Source organism: Scophthalmus maximus, chromosome 9, assembly GCF_022379125.1.
Source record: "Scophthalmus maximus strain ysfricsl-2021 chromosome 9, ASM2237912v1, whole genome shotgun sequence".
Classification (NCBI taxonomy): domain Eukaryota; kingdom Metazoa; phylum Chordata; class Actinopteri; order Pleuronectiformes; family Scophthalmidae; genus Scophthalmus; species Scophthalmus maximus.
In genome coordinates, this window is record NC_061523.1 from 2,616,337 (window position 1) to 2,632,136 (window position 15,800).

General features: G+C 45.5%; 1 long non-coding RNA gene across 1 annotated transcript; it reads right to left on the bottom strand.

Annotated features, from left to right (window-relative positions):
- Window positions 1-537: 537 nt before the first annotated feature.
- LOC118319975 lies at window positions 538-1,950 on the bottom strand. The gene is made up of 3 exons (XR_004796180.1): window positions 1,692-1,950; window positions 1,107-1,223; window positions 538-726 (listed from the first exon to the last, which is right to left on the bottom strand). It is a non-coding gene; the product is annotated as an uncharacterized LOC118319975 (long non-coding RNA).
- Between the last annotated feature and the right edge of the window lie 13,850 nt (window positions 1,951-15,800).

Here is a 15,800-nt window from a genome sequence, read left to right on the forward strand (position 1 = left end):
TTCAGCACATTTCACCCATATTGTGATGATGAAACAGCTGCAGCACTTTCAGAGCTTTCTGCCCTTTTTTTCTGTTACTGTCTGTGACAAAATGAAGGTGGATGTTGTACAGGACTCATAACATGTCGTTTAGCACGTCAGAGCTTCAACGATGAGTGTTGTTAGTTTACTCCAGACTCTGTTCAATGTATCTAATCATACATCGAATCATTTATCATGTATCTAATCTAATCATGTGTTACTGTACAGGCCAGAACCCGAGGACTGAGCTTGGAGCAGTGACGTGACACGAGCCTGCTGCTTCACTTACTACACCTCACATCAGCAGATGCTGCTCCACCAGGCCATCCCGTTGCAGGTCAACTGCCCACAGACGTGGAAAGAGAGTGCTGTGGGCAACTTCATGACTCCTGTGTCCAGGCTGCCACATATGGAGGTTTACATTTTGCACACAGTATTTTCTGCAATACCAATGTTTATTTATGTTCTGCATAACCTGCTCTATATTGTTGGAATAAATATATTTTAATGGCCTTTTCCTTATACTCTCACACAATGTGTCGTGACACCTGTTTATTTTTTTGGAACATCATACAATATACCAAATATATATTATAACATATGTACAACAATGAAGAAACTGTCTGCAAAGGGTGTCTTAGCTCTAATGTCAAAGCTGGGCTGACGGGTCAGGCTGTGGTGTCGTCGACTCTTTAGGAAGTGGCCCTTTAGAAAGAATATCACAATAATAGATCAACATTACTCTAAAAGACTGACAACACTACAGCTGCATTATCTGCAGTGACAAACACTGTTTTCTGTGTCACCGTTTGTGGGAGACAAGTATAATTGATTTAGTGATTTGTTGGTGGACCAGCCACTCTTCCATATATATTTGTGTTATGACTTTGTTTAGATAAATATTGAAGATCATAACAAGTAGTTCTGAGGTTCAGAATCTGTAAAAAAAAAAAAAAATTAAACAACCCACCTGGCATAAATGTTTACACTTTGGAATTTTTTACAACATTCCCATATGGATTTTAAAGTAGCTTTTAGTATGTTACCACTTCATGTTCAACCTACAGTATCATAAGCCGACTCACCTGGTCCTCTGCTGACCTGCTTCTCTAGCTATTGACGGGGATCGTCTGGTCTCAGTGCTCTGGTCCATGGCAGACAACCTCCAGGTCCTGGACTTCTTCATGTACAACTTGCTGTACCTGGTATAAGAGACAGGAGGTCAACTTAGTGAAATATTCACATTACCTTACATTGAACAGTACTTTCCATTTAATTTCCCGCCCGTCTGGGAGCAGGGAGACAGTTTCTCTAGGGCCGAAGCTCTGCATCGCTCCGGGACCTACCCCTTGGGACCTGCCCCTCATGCCCGGCATTCTCACTACGCACCCCCCCACACACACACATAAAGCTACGTCCCGCTCAGAGTGGATATAGATAAACAATCAAGCGAAATTTGCTCACAGCTACAGTGGAGACACCCAGCGAACACACATGCAGCTTTAGCTGTAGATACACACAAGCTAATGTAGCATTAGCTAACTTAGCTAGTGTCCTCCAGCGAAGCTAACTGTGCGCTGGCTGATACATACACAAGCTTCCCAACAGTTCTGTTGGTTACACAGTTCGAGAACATAAACCGCTTTCAACCGAATGAAGCAGAAAATTACCTTTCACCCTTTTCTCACCAGTGGTGAAGAGCCACACGATGTTTACTCTGTTCACTCCTCCTGTAGTCTGAGCAAGCTGCCGGCTGCCAGAGCGAGCTGCCGAAGGGAGCTGCCAGAGCTTGTTTGCCGACGCCGTGCAGGAGACTGGTCATGCGCCCGACTGTGTGGTGAACGAGCGGAGTGCGAACAGGCAGGAGAAAGCCGGTTCATCCAATCACTCTCTTCACTCTGAACTTTCCGATTGGTCGTGTTTTTTACAGTCCTGCTCCGGCCACGAATGAGGGATTGTTTTCATTTCAGTGTCGGATCATTCAATGTATTCATCGCTATCGGTTTGTTACAAGAGTTTCAAGTAATATGATAGAAAGTGCTTCTCGTGAAAAACACCTACCCTACTTTTAAAGATGGTTTTATTATTATCAACATTACTTTTGGATCCGACACTGGATGTCTCTGACTGACATTGTCAATCCTGACGAACTTAAAATGGCCACCCTTAATTAAAAAATTGACATTGCTAATTTACTGCCAGACTATTAAGTGCTTATGGCTATCATTGACATTGTATTTCTGGCCAATAGCCCAATGTTCACTTGCCTCTAACCTCCAAAATCATTATCAGTTTAATTAAATGTGTTTGTGTTATACTCTTTTTTTTGTCTCAGCAGGTGCTGAAAGAGTCATCAGTGATGCTGGTGCATCAAACTAAGTCCATGATGATGAATTCAGACAGTGACCATCATTGAGCTTTTCATAACTACACCAGTTTTTGCTGAGGCAGCTACTGGAAACACTTGACAGGGCAGTGTCTGAGCTGCAGGTGACCCATCTGATTTACTCCACAAGTCTCACAGCCACTTCAGAAGGCTGACTCAGTCACCGCAAAACAGTGAAAGCATGCTCAGTTTTGTTATGAGGATGGTATTCCAAAATTTAAGATAATTTGGATTTGCAAATTTTTTTTAAATTTCACACAGTTGAGGCAGAGATGTTGGACCCAATCCAAATGCAAAGCACTCTGCTGCACTCATGGAACCATTACAGGTTGACAATAGGTGGAGCTAAGTAGGAACAATTCATGTAAACTTCCTTAATTGTAGTCTTCTTTCAGCAACAGTACCCTGCATTAGCAGGAAATAATTGAACTTCTCTTGCTTCCATTCTACGGTCACAAAGAATAGGCATTATGCGAACCAGCGAGTGCCGGTCTGTCTCCATCAGACCTTCTCTTCTCTGGTGCTGAAGACCTTTTCCAGAGACTGCAAGTGGATGTCTCGGGAGATCTTTGAACTGACCATGCCTTCCTCTGTACACTGGGGACCCAGTCGCAGGACAGGTTCTGAAATCCGACATAAATTACATACAGTGGCAAAAAATGTAATATTCATCTGTAAACTTCAACAACAGATCACACACATACACGCACACCTTCTGTTCAAGGGGTGTGTGTCTTGCCCTTTTCCCAAGGTAATTGTGAGGTCAGTTGATAAATCCTGAAATGTATGAACTTTTTTTGGGGGGAGGGACACACGGAGCAAATGGGCCGGCTCGGAACCAAACCTGCGGCCACTGCAGGAGGATTCCGTTACGGGTGGTGGCAAAGAGGCAGGACCCAAATGCAAAGTGCCAAAATAATTTTACAAAAAGAAAATGAAAGACAGATTTACAAGGAACAAAAGGACAAAATCAAAACTAACTGAGAATGTCCCATAGGAGAATCACTGGAAGCAAAACAAAGGGAATAAACAGGACCAAGGGACACAAGGAACTAACTGATCAGGTGTCCCATGTCTGAACGTTTTTTCACCAATTATCATTTCCTGGTGGAATTAATAACAGGTAATGAAAATGAGGGGTGTCCTCAAAACCCCCCTTAACTTTTTCACAATAAAAGCATCCCACTATTTTAAATAAGGGCAGCGTATTACCAGAAATTTGTGAATGTAAACTGTCCACTTGGAAACGGATCACCTGAGACTCATACATACAGGGACATACATACACATGCTCACATTCTGGAGCAAATTTCTCAGCTGGCCTGGGAGTACCTGGTGATCTCTTAGGAGGAACTTGAGCAGGTTGCTTAGGAAACAGTACATGAAAACGGATAGATAGATCTTACTACTTGACCTAATCATGATGATTTATCTCAACTATTTTACCTATTTAATCACAGAGTTTCTTAACTTCCCCGAGTTGCAAGGCATCCAAGAAATAATGAAAGTATTTCATGAATACAAATGGACAGTAGGTCTTTGGTAGAACAGATCCCTTTGATGGAAAGAGGCCACAGCCTGCCAGAAGCTGCATTATTTCTGCTACCAAATGCTTGTGTGGCTGGGCCGTGGGTGAGCCAGCATTCATTTTACTCTGTAGGTAAAATTCAGATTCTGTGTTTATACGAGACAGTGACAGTAAATTAGGCTCAGAGACAGGAATTTCCCCCAAGATTACAAGTTTATTTTTAAAACATGCCAACACATCAAAAAAGGGTAAAAACCAACAATTTATTAAAGACTATTAAAAAATATAAAAATATAAAAGTCAAAATTATCATTGATATTTATACTAAATTAAGAATGAGCGGCAGCGGCCGCAGACAGTGTAAAGGAAAATTTCACAATAGGACAGGGTACTCACCACGCTCCAGTGCCCTACACACACACAGCTCTCCTTGGGTGTGTTGGTCTGCTCTCTCCTTCCTTCGAGTTGCAGCCTACTTCATCTGCTCTCTGGCATTCTCCACTGCCACCTGCAGACCCGTTGGTACTCCTGGACCCAATCACAGACTCACCTGCAATTGGCGCTTCTATCCTTCCTAGCAAAAATCTACAGGCAGCTAGGGCTCTCGGCCAAACATTAAAAAGAAGGGAGACTGACCTGTAGTTTGGTGGAGTGTGGTATTATAACTAAAGAGGGCCTGTTTGAGATACTCTGGCCACCTGTGCTTCTGCTCAGCTGAGATCATGAAGGGTCCTGTTGAAGCGCTCACACTGGCCATTTCCTTGAGGGTGATACGGGTGGTCCTAGATTTCTTGATGCCGTAGAGTTCTCACAATTGTTGAATTATTGTGCTTTCGAAGCTGCGGCCCTGATCAGAGTGCAGTCGAGCCGGGACACCATATTTGTAGAACCACTCCTTCGTCAGCACACCCACCACGGTAGAGGCCCACTGATCTCTGGTAGGGAAAACCTGAGTAAACTTGGAGCTCAATACCCTGGTGGCCGTGATGGGTGTGCAGCTGCTGGAACACTTCCTCCCTCAGGCTCTCTGGAAGTACAAGCTGGACAACACACTCACCATCAGGCCGTTTAAATGTCCTGTACAGAAGTCCCTTACATATGGTGAGACGGTCTTACTGGCATAGCAACCCCAGTGCTGCTGGGTGGAGTCTTTGTCTCTCCATGTGGCCTGGTATGCTGTTGCTGACAAAAGGGAAGGAGGGCACTGATGGCTGGATCGGCTACTTGCAGCGCTGTCATCAGTCGATCGCTCTGGGACGGCAGAGATGGCATGTTGGTGAAGTAAATCATTCACAACAGCTTTCTGAACAGACTCTGGCATGGGAGAAGGATGCTGCCTAGACAAGGCATCTGGTTGCTGCGTCCTGGGCCATACGTCACGGTGTAGTCGAAGACTGCCAGCTCAGCCACCCAGCACTGTTCTGTAGCCCCCAGTTCGGCTGTGCTTAAATGACTGAGAGGGTTATTGTCTGCCAATACTACACACTTTTGGCCCAGCAATTACTCACGGAACTTTTGTGTCATTGCCCACTTCATGGCCAAAAACACAAGTTTCATCGAGCTGCAGTTCTGCGGGGTGAAGGCTCCGGCTTCCATAAGCAATAGGTCTTATTTTGCCATCCTGCTCCTGGGAAAGGACTGTCCCCTGGCCGTCATGACTGGCATCCACCTTTAAAATGAAAAACAGTTTGAAGTTAGCATAGGCCAGCACAGGTGCTGAACCCAACCTTTCCTTGAGCTCGTTGAAGCTGCTTTCACACTGGGGGGTCCAGGCTTCTTCCAGAGCAACCCCTTGGCCTCTGCGGTTTATTTTCCCCACTTTGTGAAGAGGGGAAGCGAACTTGGCAAACCACTGGACAAAACGTCTATAGTAACTGGCAAATCAGAGGAATGATCTTTTCATGTTTTGCCATTCAACAGTCGGTAGTCCACACAGTCTCAGGCTGCCATCTTTCGTTCTCACCAGAACTATGGAAGAGGCATAGGGGCTACAACTTTCCTGTATAACTTTGCTATCCAACAACTGACATATGTGAGCTTCTCACTTCTTCATAGTCCGAGGGGAGAATACGTCTGTATCTCTGCCTAATGGGGACACTGAAGTAGGGGAATGTCATGCGTCACAAGGTTGGTGCATCCCAGGTCCAGGTCAGAAGCTGCAAACACAGTCTCACGTTCAAGCAACATAGCCCTAGCCTTTCTCTGGTCTGGCTTGGAAAGTGCAGATAAATCTAAGAACTCAACTTGCTGTCGCAGTGAGCTGATCTGTGTCCCTTGGGCATAAACCATAACTAGACTCCCACACGAGATATGCTCTACAGTAGAGATTCCCTCTGGCAAGCTTACGACCTGAGCCTGACTCAAAAGCCTTATGGGGTGGCTAGGATACAGAAAGATATGTGTTTCACCACTGGCACATACGCAGTACCTTTACTCACGGTGACCATGGCTGAGGAGATGAGCACACATACAGGGACCAATCATCATAACTTACCCCCCAGGATTGGTAATGGGGCGCCTACCTCTCAAACCCATTTTAGGCTGTGCTGCATGAGAAGGAGCCTGGTGGCAATGGGGGGAAGCCTGCTGCACAAAGGGGAGATCAAAGAGGTCAGAGCCATGTTGACTGAACAACTGGTGATATCACTCTCTAATTACATTCATGTACCAGGAAAACCAGAAGGGGGGCAACGCATACATACAATGGTGTTTGGGCGCCATTGATTAGCAGGGGGGCCTGGAAGATGCCTGTAGTGCTAGCAGGCTCTAGGTCAACTGGTTATTCTGCTCTTGCTGCTTCTGTAACATGCTCTTCAACTCTGCCATTTCTGTGCTGCCAGAACTCATCTGTGCCCTACTCTCTGAGGACTGCATGGCACTAAAAGAGGGAATTGAATAACTTCTACCCCTAGGCTCGTCAGGTCTTCCCTCCCACTCCCAGCGTATGGCCTCTGTCCTGGCCGCTAGTAGGCTGTATTCAGGGTGCTGCCGTACTAGATGCTTTAACTCCCTGAGAAGGTCAGAATCAAACACATGTTCTACAAACTTGTCTCTAAGAAGAGTAGGGGGAACCATGCATCCCTCTCGGGGCACTGCTTTCCACCTTTTCCATTAGACAACACAAAGCTTATGAAAACTCCTGCAGGGACTCTCCCTCCGGCTGCCTCCTAGAAAACAAACTCTGCTGTAAGGAGAACATAAGATTTAGAGCAACCACACAAATCTTGGAGAATAGTTCAATTTTCCTCAGGGTCCTCTCTTTAAGCTCTAGGCCTATACCTAATCTCATCCTTCGTCTCTCCCTCCAGATGATCATATATAAAATAGGCTTGATCAACAGGTCTTAGCTCTTTTGTCCTTAGTGTAGCACTCATCTCTTCGACCCAATCCGCCACTGGGATTCCCGATGTCCCCCTAAAGGTTGGGCATTTCATTTGCATTCAAGTAAACGTTCAACAGGGGAAGGGTCAATGGGAACAGAGTTTTGAGCACCAACCCATGTCTGATGTTGAAGGGAGAGGGCTAGCCGCTGCTCGTTCCTGCAGTAGCTGCTCCTTCTCAGCTTGCAGCTGCTGAACCAAGTCTTTCAGTTCTTGGAGTTCACTGGCCTTTGTTGAGGTAAGAAAGAGTCAATAAGGAACAATAAACAGGTAAAACCCAACAATTTATCAAAGACGATTAAAACTATCAAAAAAACAGTCAAAATAATCATCAATACTTATACTAAATTAAGGAGTGCTGAGGATGGGCGGCGTCAGCCGCAGACAGTGAAAAGGAAAAATTCACAAAGGGACAGAGTACTCACCACACTCTACTGCCCTACACACACACACAGCAAAGCAAAACCCAAAATAGGGAATATATAATATAAATTGTATAGGACGTGCAGAAAACCAAGCACACAATTATGCTGCTCCCTCACACTGACTAGCATGTGTGAGATCAGGCTGAGGGGGAAATGCATAGAGCGACACACCTGGCCATGACTGGACTAGGACCAAAAATTGGCCCTGGCGTTTTTTTGTCCAGGTGGCCGACCACAGTCGGTCGGACTTCACCAGCACACCATCCTTGTGGTCCCCTTAAACTAAAAAGCTGAGTAATAAGTGCCATGGTGTAACAAGTGTATACGGCTGTACTCACTCACTCTTGACTGAGGTGGCTGTGGAGAACACAATCTCTATACTCAAGTAGAAGTAATAGTAAAAGAAAAAGCTCTGCTAGATGTCAAAGTATAATACAATACTCACTCCAGAGGACAAACCACCAGGATGTCCTGCCTTGCCGTTCTCTAGCAGACACATCTGCCTTTTGCCTTGACTGGCTGTTTTCCCAGCTTAAGTGCACCACCCAGCAATAGCATATCATATATAAACCACATATATTAGATGTGTGGAATATGATGTATTTACCATATATTCATATTTACATTTATTTTATAATGTCTTTCTTCTAATCCAGGAGCGATGCGCTATTCTTTTTCGAAAAAAAGTCCCAGTTTTCCACCAGCTCTTTTGCCTGTAGATCATGTGATACACATTTGTGACCTTTATGAGACTATTTTCTCTCCATAATATGAAAGACAAAAAATGACATGTATAAATAAATTTTAAAAATGCAGGAATAAATACTTACATACATAAATAAATTACAAAATATTTACAATTTGCAATGGAAATGTCTATTTCTGTATTTCCACATGCTACCTGTGGCTCATGCTACCTGTGGCTCTCACACAGATATTGACACCTACACCTCTTCTGTGCTGGACTATATCAACACCACCGTCGGCAGTGTTACAACATGGAAACAGATCACCACGTACCCAAATCAGAAACCGTGGATGAACAAGGAGGTGCGGCTCCTGCTGAAGGCCCGTAACATTGCCTTCAGATCAGGCGATGCACTGGCCTACAGCATATCCAGGGCAAACCTGAGGAGGGGCATCATCAAGGCCAAGCACTGCTACAAGCTTAAGGTAGAGGAACACTTCTCCAACTCCGACCCCAGACGCATGTGGCAGGGCATCCAGGCCATCAGTGATTATAAACCCAGCAACTCCACCCCGATAACCACAGATGTCTCCTTCCTGAATGAGCTAAATCACTTCTATGCTCGTTTCGATAGAGACAACAGGGAGACGCAGACCACGACCAGACCCCCTTCAGACGACCAGCCCCTCTCACTCACCTCCTCGGACGTTCATGCTGCACTGAGCCAGATCAACGTTCGAAAGGCTGCTGGTCCAGACGGTACCCCCGGGCGCGTGCTTAGAGGATGTGCAGAGCAGCTCACTGGGGTCTTTACAGACATTTTCAACCTGTCCCTCGCCCAGGCAGCTGTGCCAGCATGCTTCAAAGCCACCTCCATTGTCCCAGTGCCGAAACACTCCAGCCCGACGGGCCTAAACGACTACCGCCCTGTAGCTCTCACACCCATCATTATGAAGTGCTTTGAGCGACTGGTCCTAGCACACCTGAAAAACTGCCTCCCACCCACACTGGACTCATACCAGTTTGCCTACCGCAGCAATAGGAGTACAGAGGATGCAGTCTCCACTGTGCTGCATTCTGTGCTCACACATCTGGACAATAACAACACATACGCACGAATGCTGTTTGTTGATTTTAGCTCAGCATTCAACACTGTCATCCCCTCCAAGTTAAACACTAAACTCGGAGACTTGGGCTTCAACAACCCCCTCCGTCACTGGCTAATGGACTTTCTGACCAACAGACCCCAGTATGTTAACTCAGGACACACCTGCTCCACCACCATCACACTCAATACAGGCGTACCACAAGGCTGTGTGCTGAGCCCATTCCTCTACTCCCTCTTCACCCACGACTGCAGACCTGTACATGGATCCAACACCATCATCAAGTTTGCGGACGATACGACGGTGATTGGCCTCATCAGCAACAACGACGAGACAGCCTACAGGGAGGAGGTACAGCATCTGGCCGCTTGGTGTGCTGACAATAACCTGCTCCTCAACACCAGCAAGACGAAGGAGCTCATCGTGGACTTCAGGAGAAAAAGAGGAAGCACGCACAATCCCATTCAAATCAACGGGATGGCTGTTGAACGTGTCTCCAGCTTCAAGTTCCTGGGGACCCACATCACAGAGGACCTCTCCTGGTCCACTAACACCTCCAGTCTGGTTAAGAAGGCCCACCAACGCCTATTTTTCCTGAGGACACTGAAGAGACACCACCTGTCTTCAGCTGTACTGACTAACTTCTACCGCTGTGTGATCGAGAGCATCCTGACCAGCTGTGTCACAGTCTGGTACGGAAACTGCTCTGTCGCAGACCGTAAGGCGATACAGCGGGTGGTAAAAACTGCCCAGCGCATCACAAGGTGTCCACTTCCCGCCATTGAGGACGTCCAGAGGAAATGCTGTCTGCGTCGAGCCCGCAGCATCCTTAAAGACCCCTCCCACCCTGCCCACGAACTGTTTGTCCTCTTGCCCTCTGGTAGGCGCTACAGAAGCCTTCGGACCAGAACCAGCAGACTGAAGAACAGCTTTTTCCCCAGAGCTGTTTCTCCATTGAACTCTGCCCCCCGAACTCTGAACTCTGTCTCCCTTCCGAACTCTGCCCCCCGCTGACCCCCCTGCCCCTGCATATCTCCTCACACCCATCATCCCCCCACCACTCCTCCTGGTCACACACGCACACATCTCTCATCCACCTGTATTATTGTCCACTGCAACTAAATCTGTATAGTATGTTCATATCACCTCAATAAGTTATCGACCTGTACATTTGTCCATATTCTGTATATTCTGTATATTATCTGTTACCTAGCATAGCATGTTCACTGCACCTTAATCTGTATATTATAGTCTGTAGAATACACTTATACTTATATTTATAGTATTTATTTATATTTATAGCATCCCATTAATCCTATCTGTAAATTCTGTAATTACTTTTGTACATAGCACAGACTCTTGCACTATCTGCTTATTGCACTTCTGGTGAGATGCCAAACCTCATTTCGTTACTCTATACTTGTATATGTGTAATGACAATAAAGTTGAATCTCATCTCATCTCATCTATTTCTAAATTTCTACATTTGTGTATTTCTGTGTCCGTATTTAGGTGGGCGGGCTTAAAGCAGTTTAAAGCCAGATTAGGGTTAGGTTATAGTGGTGTTATCATCGACTCTACTACTTCTCTTTTGACTTGGCCAGTACTAGGGAGCGCCCTTTAGCTCACTAACAGCCTTTTAGCTGAATGAAAGTTCTTGATACTCAGTTCGACTAAACCCTGCACCAGTCGAAGTTATGGAATATTTTGTGGGAGATATTGCAAATGAGAGAAATTAGTTCATTAGTGATCAATTTTGAAAGAAATGCTCCCACTGACTATAGGATTTGGTACCAAAATCCGGAGCCATTCAGATACCGATTCCTACATTCCATGTAAGCCTGCCTTCCTTATTAACATATGGTGAAAGAAATATTATATTCATTATTAATAGTTGTAATTAATATTAGATTAATTAATATTTAAATAAATAAATGTGGAAATATTGAAATAAATTAGTATGGAAATACAGAAATAAATGAATACATAAAGAAATGTAGAAATAAATAAAGAAATGTAGAAATATAGCCGAAAAAAACAATTTATTTTGTCATTTATTTATGTATTTAATAGTTTATTTCTTCATTTATTTAATTATTTATTAAACTTATGTCATTTTTTGTCCATCATATAGGAAGAGATTCAAATGTCATTAGTATGGTTGTAGATAGGGATGTTCATGTTTGCCTTTCATGTGTGTTTTAATCTACCAGGAGCATTTGACACTTTTTAGGCTTAAACAGTTGTAGTAACAAAACTTCACTTCCACTACGTTTATTGAACATGAAAAGAAATAGTTCCCTCAAACCGATCAAATAATTTCCAAGAGTAACAAGATGTGTAGGACAAAGTTTCACCAGTTTAAATCCCATGTGATCAGGATAATAATTAAACAATTTTGATTCACACACAATGTACCAACGAATTAAATCACTTTGGATTAATTTCTGTGTTGATTGGTTTAAAGGTGACATATTATGCAAGAAACATTTTTTCAGTGTGTGTGCACATAAATGTGTGTGTCTGTGGTGCTTGCCGGAGCACAAACTGTGAAAAAAAACCACCCTGTCGTTTGTTTGTAAACTGGCTAAACCCTACAGCCTGGCTCTGAAAAACTTGTTCAGATTTTTCTCCCACTGTGATGTCACAGTTGAACTCTATTGCAGTAACCCCACCTGCAATCTGAGAATCTCAGAACTTTTCTGGTGAAGGAGCGAGACATTTCCTACATGTTTTGAAAGTGGTTGACCAATCTCAACAGACTAGGCCAGCTGGCCAATCAGAGCCGGGAGACGAGGCTCAAGAAATCCAGGCGTTTTAGACAGAGGGTGAAAAGAGCTGCAGAAATGGGCAGTATGAGAACACTGATGCCTTTTCTGAACATTACAGCATGTAAACCTTTTGAAGTGGTAACCCAAATTAAAAGTATGAACCTGAATATGAGCATAATATGTCACCTTTAATATTAATTTTCTCAAAGATGGTTGGAGGCCAAATTATTCTTCAGTGTGCACAAACAAATTCGAAGAGTTTTATTCATATGGTGATCACTTGTGTCAGGCTTTCACAAAATGGAAGGCAAAACCCAATAGCACGACACAAAAGAAGATGCAGAGCAGTTAAGGTGCAAAAACAGAGTTTAATGGACAGGCAGAGGTCAAAGGAGGTAGTCAATCGGCAAAGCAAACAAATCCAGTAGGGGCAGGCAAAAAGGAAAGTCCAAAGTGGCAGGTCAAAACAGGTACAGGCAGAATCAGGATCAGAATAACGAAATGCTGGAGAGCTAAGAGACACACTAGACAATCTGGCAGAGAACTGAGGGAATGGATCGGTATATATACACTGCAGGGCTGATTAGCTGATGAGGAGCAGGTGAGTATGGGGGTGGGGCAGGCCAGGTGAATGGAATCGGCAGGACGAGGGAGTGGCAGAGTCTGAAATAACATGAGAGTTAGTATGACCCCTAACCCAGGAAACAGACAATGAAAAAAGTCTTGCTGAAGTTGTGACAACTTGGGGCTATCTCACAGAGGTGAAATGTTCACACAGGGTTCTGTGGTATTCCCTACAGATGTCAGTAATTCAGTACAGTCTGGAGTAGGGCTGGAGCAGGCTTTCCTTAACGGGTTTGACCTTGGAGACATGGAAGTTGGGATGAATCCTCAGAGCGAGGAAGGCAGAGAAGGGCTGCAGCAGGGTTGATGACTTTACTGATGGAGAATGGGCCCACAAATCTTGGGGCCAACTTTCCAGACTCTACCTAGAGTGGAAGGTCATGTGTGGACAACCAAACCTTCTGACCAGGGGTCTCATTTATAAAACTGTGCGTAGGATCCTTACTAAAAGTGTACGTCCGCCCAAAGGCCGAAAATGGCCTACGGCGCAAAAAATTCAGACTTATAAAACCGTGCGTACACACACCTGTGCGCACACTTGTGCGCAATTCTCCCTTTAGATATCACAGATCACCTACAAGTGTGCGTACGTGAATCAGCCTCATATCCCACCCTGTACACACCCATTTTAACCATAAATAGTCAATGCAAATCACCCAACGAATGCTGATCCGTATATTAATGACCCAATTGTTCTTTCGTTCCGACAGGTGAGAAAAAAAACAAACTCACTTCTCAGACACTGACATAGACTCGCCTGTAGGGAGGTGGATGCCCGGAAAACAGCGTTTTTTGGTGCCACTGCAGCGGATCACTAATAAAAAGAAGCAGTGCGAAAGGCGGCGTGTTGCTGCGGCTGTCAACTGTCAGTGGGACAGAGCGGACAGTGGGAGAAATTAGAAAAAGTGGTCCGATCTGAAGTTTCACAACATCTTAAATGTGCGACATGAAGAATCTCATTCATTCAAGGTAGAGGCAAAAAAGATTTGCGAGCGCTGTGTGCGAGGCGTCATTTGCTCTTCTCACATTTACTTTCTACAATCTGAATTCAGTTCACGACCTCACCATCTGTGTCGCTTCCCTTGTCTCCAGAATGTGCTTACGCCATACGCAAAGTTCAAAGTTTGCTTACGGTGCGCACATTCTCCAGTCAAGTTTGTTTTTTATAGATCACAACCTTTGCGTGGGAAGTGGTGTACCACGTTTCCAGCCCCATTTTGTGCGTACACCACGTTTATAAATGAGACCCCAGGTGTGTAGCAGGGTGCAGGAGACTGGCGCTGGTTGGCACTTCTCTGGTACTGGTTGGACGAACGCAGGAGAGGAGAATGGGCCCCCGCAACCAGGTGCACCGACAGCGCTGGATGAACGCCTGGACAGACGGGGAACTTGCTTCTCGCTCCTCCTCAGGGAACAGTGGAGGTTGATATCACTGAGAGCACTGAAAAAGAGAAAGCCCTGTAACTGAGCTTGGGAGGGTATTGGGAGCATATTCAACCCACAGAAGCTGCTTGGACCAGGAGGACGGGTTCTGGGATGGGATGCAATGCAAGGCAGTCTCCATTTCCTGGTTCATCCTTTCAGTCGGTTCGTTGGATTGAGGATGGAAACCAGAGGATAAGCTGACAATAGTAAGAATGGTAGTGTTACCCTCTGAAAGAGGCAATCCGGGGACAAAGTCGAGTGAGACGTGGGACCATGGACGATGGGCAGTGGTTGCAGAAGGCCGGAAGGGGCATGGCGAGCGGTCTTGTGCTGAGAGCAAATCTGGCAAGCAGCGATGAAGTCCTTGGTGTCCTCCTCCATGGAAGGCCACCAGAAACGTTGCTTCAGCAGTGCTAGGGTGCGCCAAACCCCCGGGTGACAGGCAAGGCTGGAAGCATGTCCCCACTGGATGACCTGAGAGTGAAGATTCTCAGGCACATACAGGCGATTATCAGGGCAAGCACTGGGAGCCGAGTGGTCGGCCTGAGACTGTTTTATCTTGTCCACAATGCCCCAGGTAACTGCGCTGATGACCATATTTGATGGGATGATACTCTCAGGTTGTGTGGGACAGCTGTCAGACTGGAACTGACGGGAGAGGGCATCTGGTTTGACATTACTTGAACCTGGGCGATAAGACAGGGTCAAATCAAATCGATTAAAGAATAATGCCCATCTGGCCTGACGGTAGTTCAGCTGTTTGGCTGACCTGATGTACTCCAAGTTTTTGTGGTCTGTACACACCACAAACAGATGCGTCGCCCCCTCCAGCCAGTGCTTCCACTCCTCGAGAGCCATCTTGATAGCCAACAACTCCCGGTTTCCAACGTCATAGTTTCTTTCTGCTGGGGACAATTTGCGGGAAAGGAAAGCACAAGGATGTAACTTTTGGTCCTCCACTGAACGCTGAGACAGGACTGCCCCCACCCCGGAGTCTGACGCATCAACTTCCACCACAAACTGGCATTCCGGATCTGGAAGGACAAGAATGGGAGCAGAAAAGAACTGGATTTAAATTCACTGAACACACTTTCTGCAGCAGGAGGCCATTGGAAGGCTACCTTTTGGGAGGTGAGGGGAGCTGCCTCAGAACTGTAGTTGTGGATAAACCTACGATAAAAATTGGCAAATCCTAGGAACTGTTGTAGCTTCTTCTGATTGGTGGGAACCGGCCAAACCACCACTGCTTTAACCGGCCAAACCACCACTGCTTTAACCTTGGCAGGATCCATGTGAATACAATCGACCAAAATGATGTATCCCAGGAACGACACCTTAGTGGCATGGAACTCAGACTTTTCCACCTTCACGAACAGCTGATTCTCTAATAATCTCTGGAGAACACTATGGACGTGCTGCAGTCTGCTTCTGCAGGCCTGCATGGAG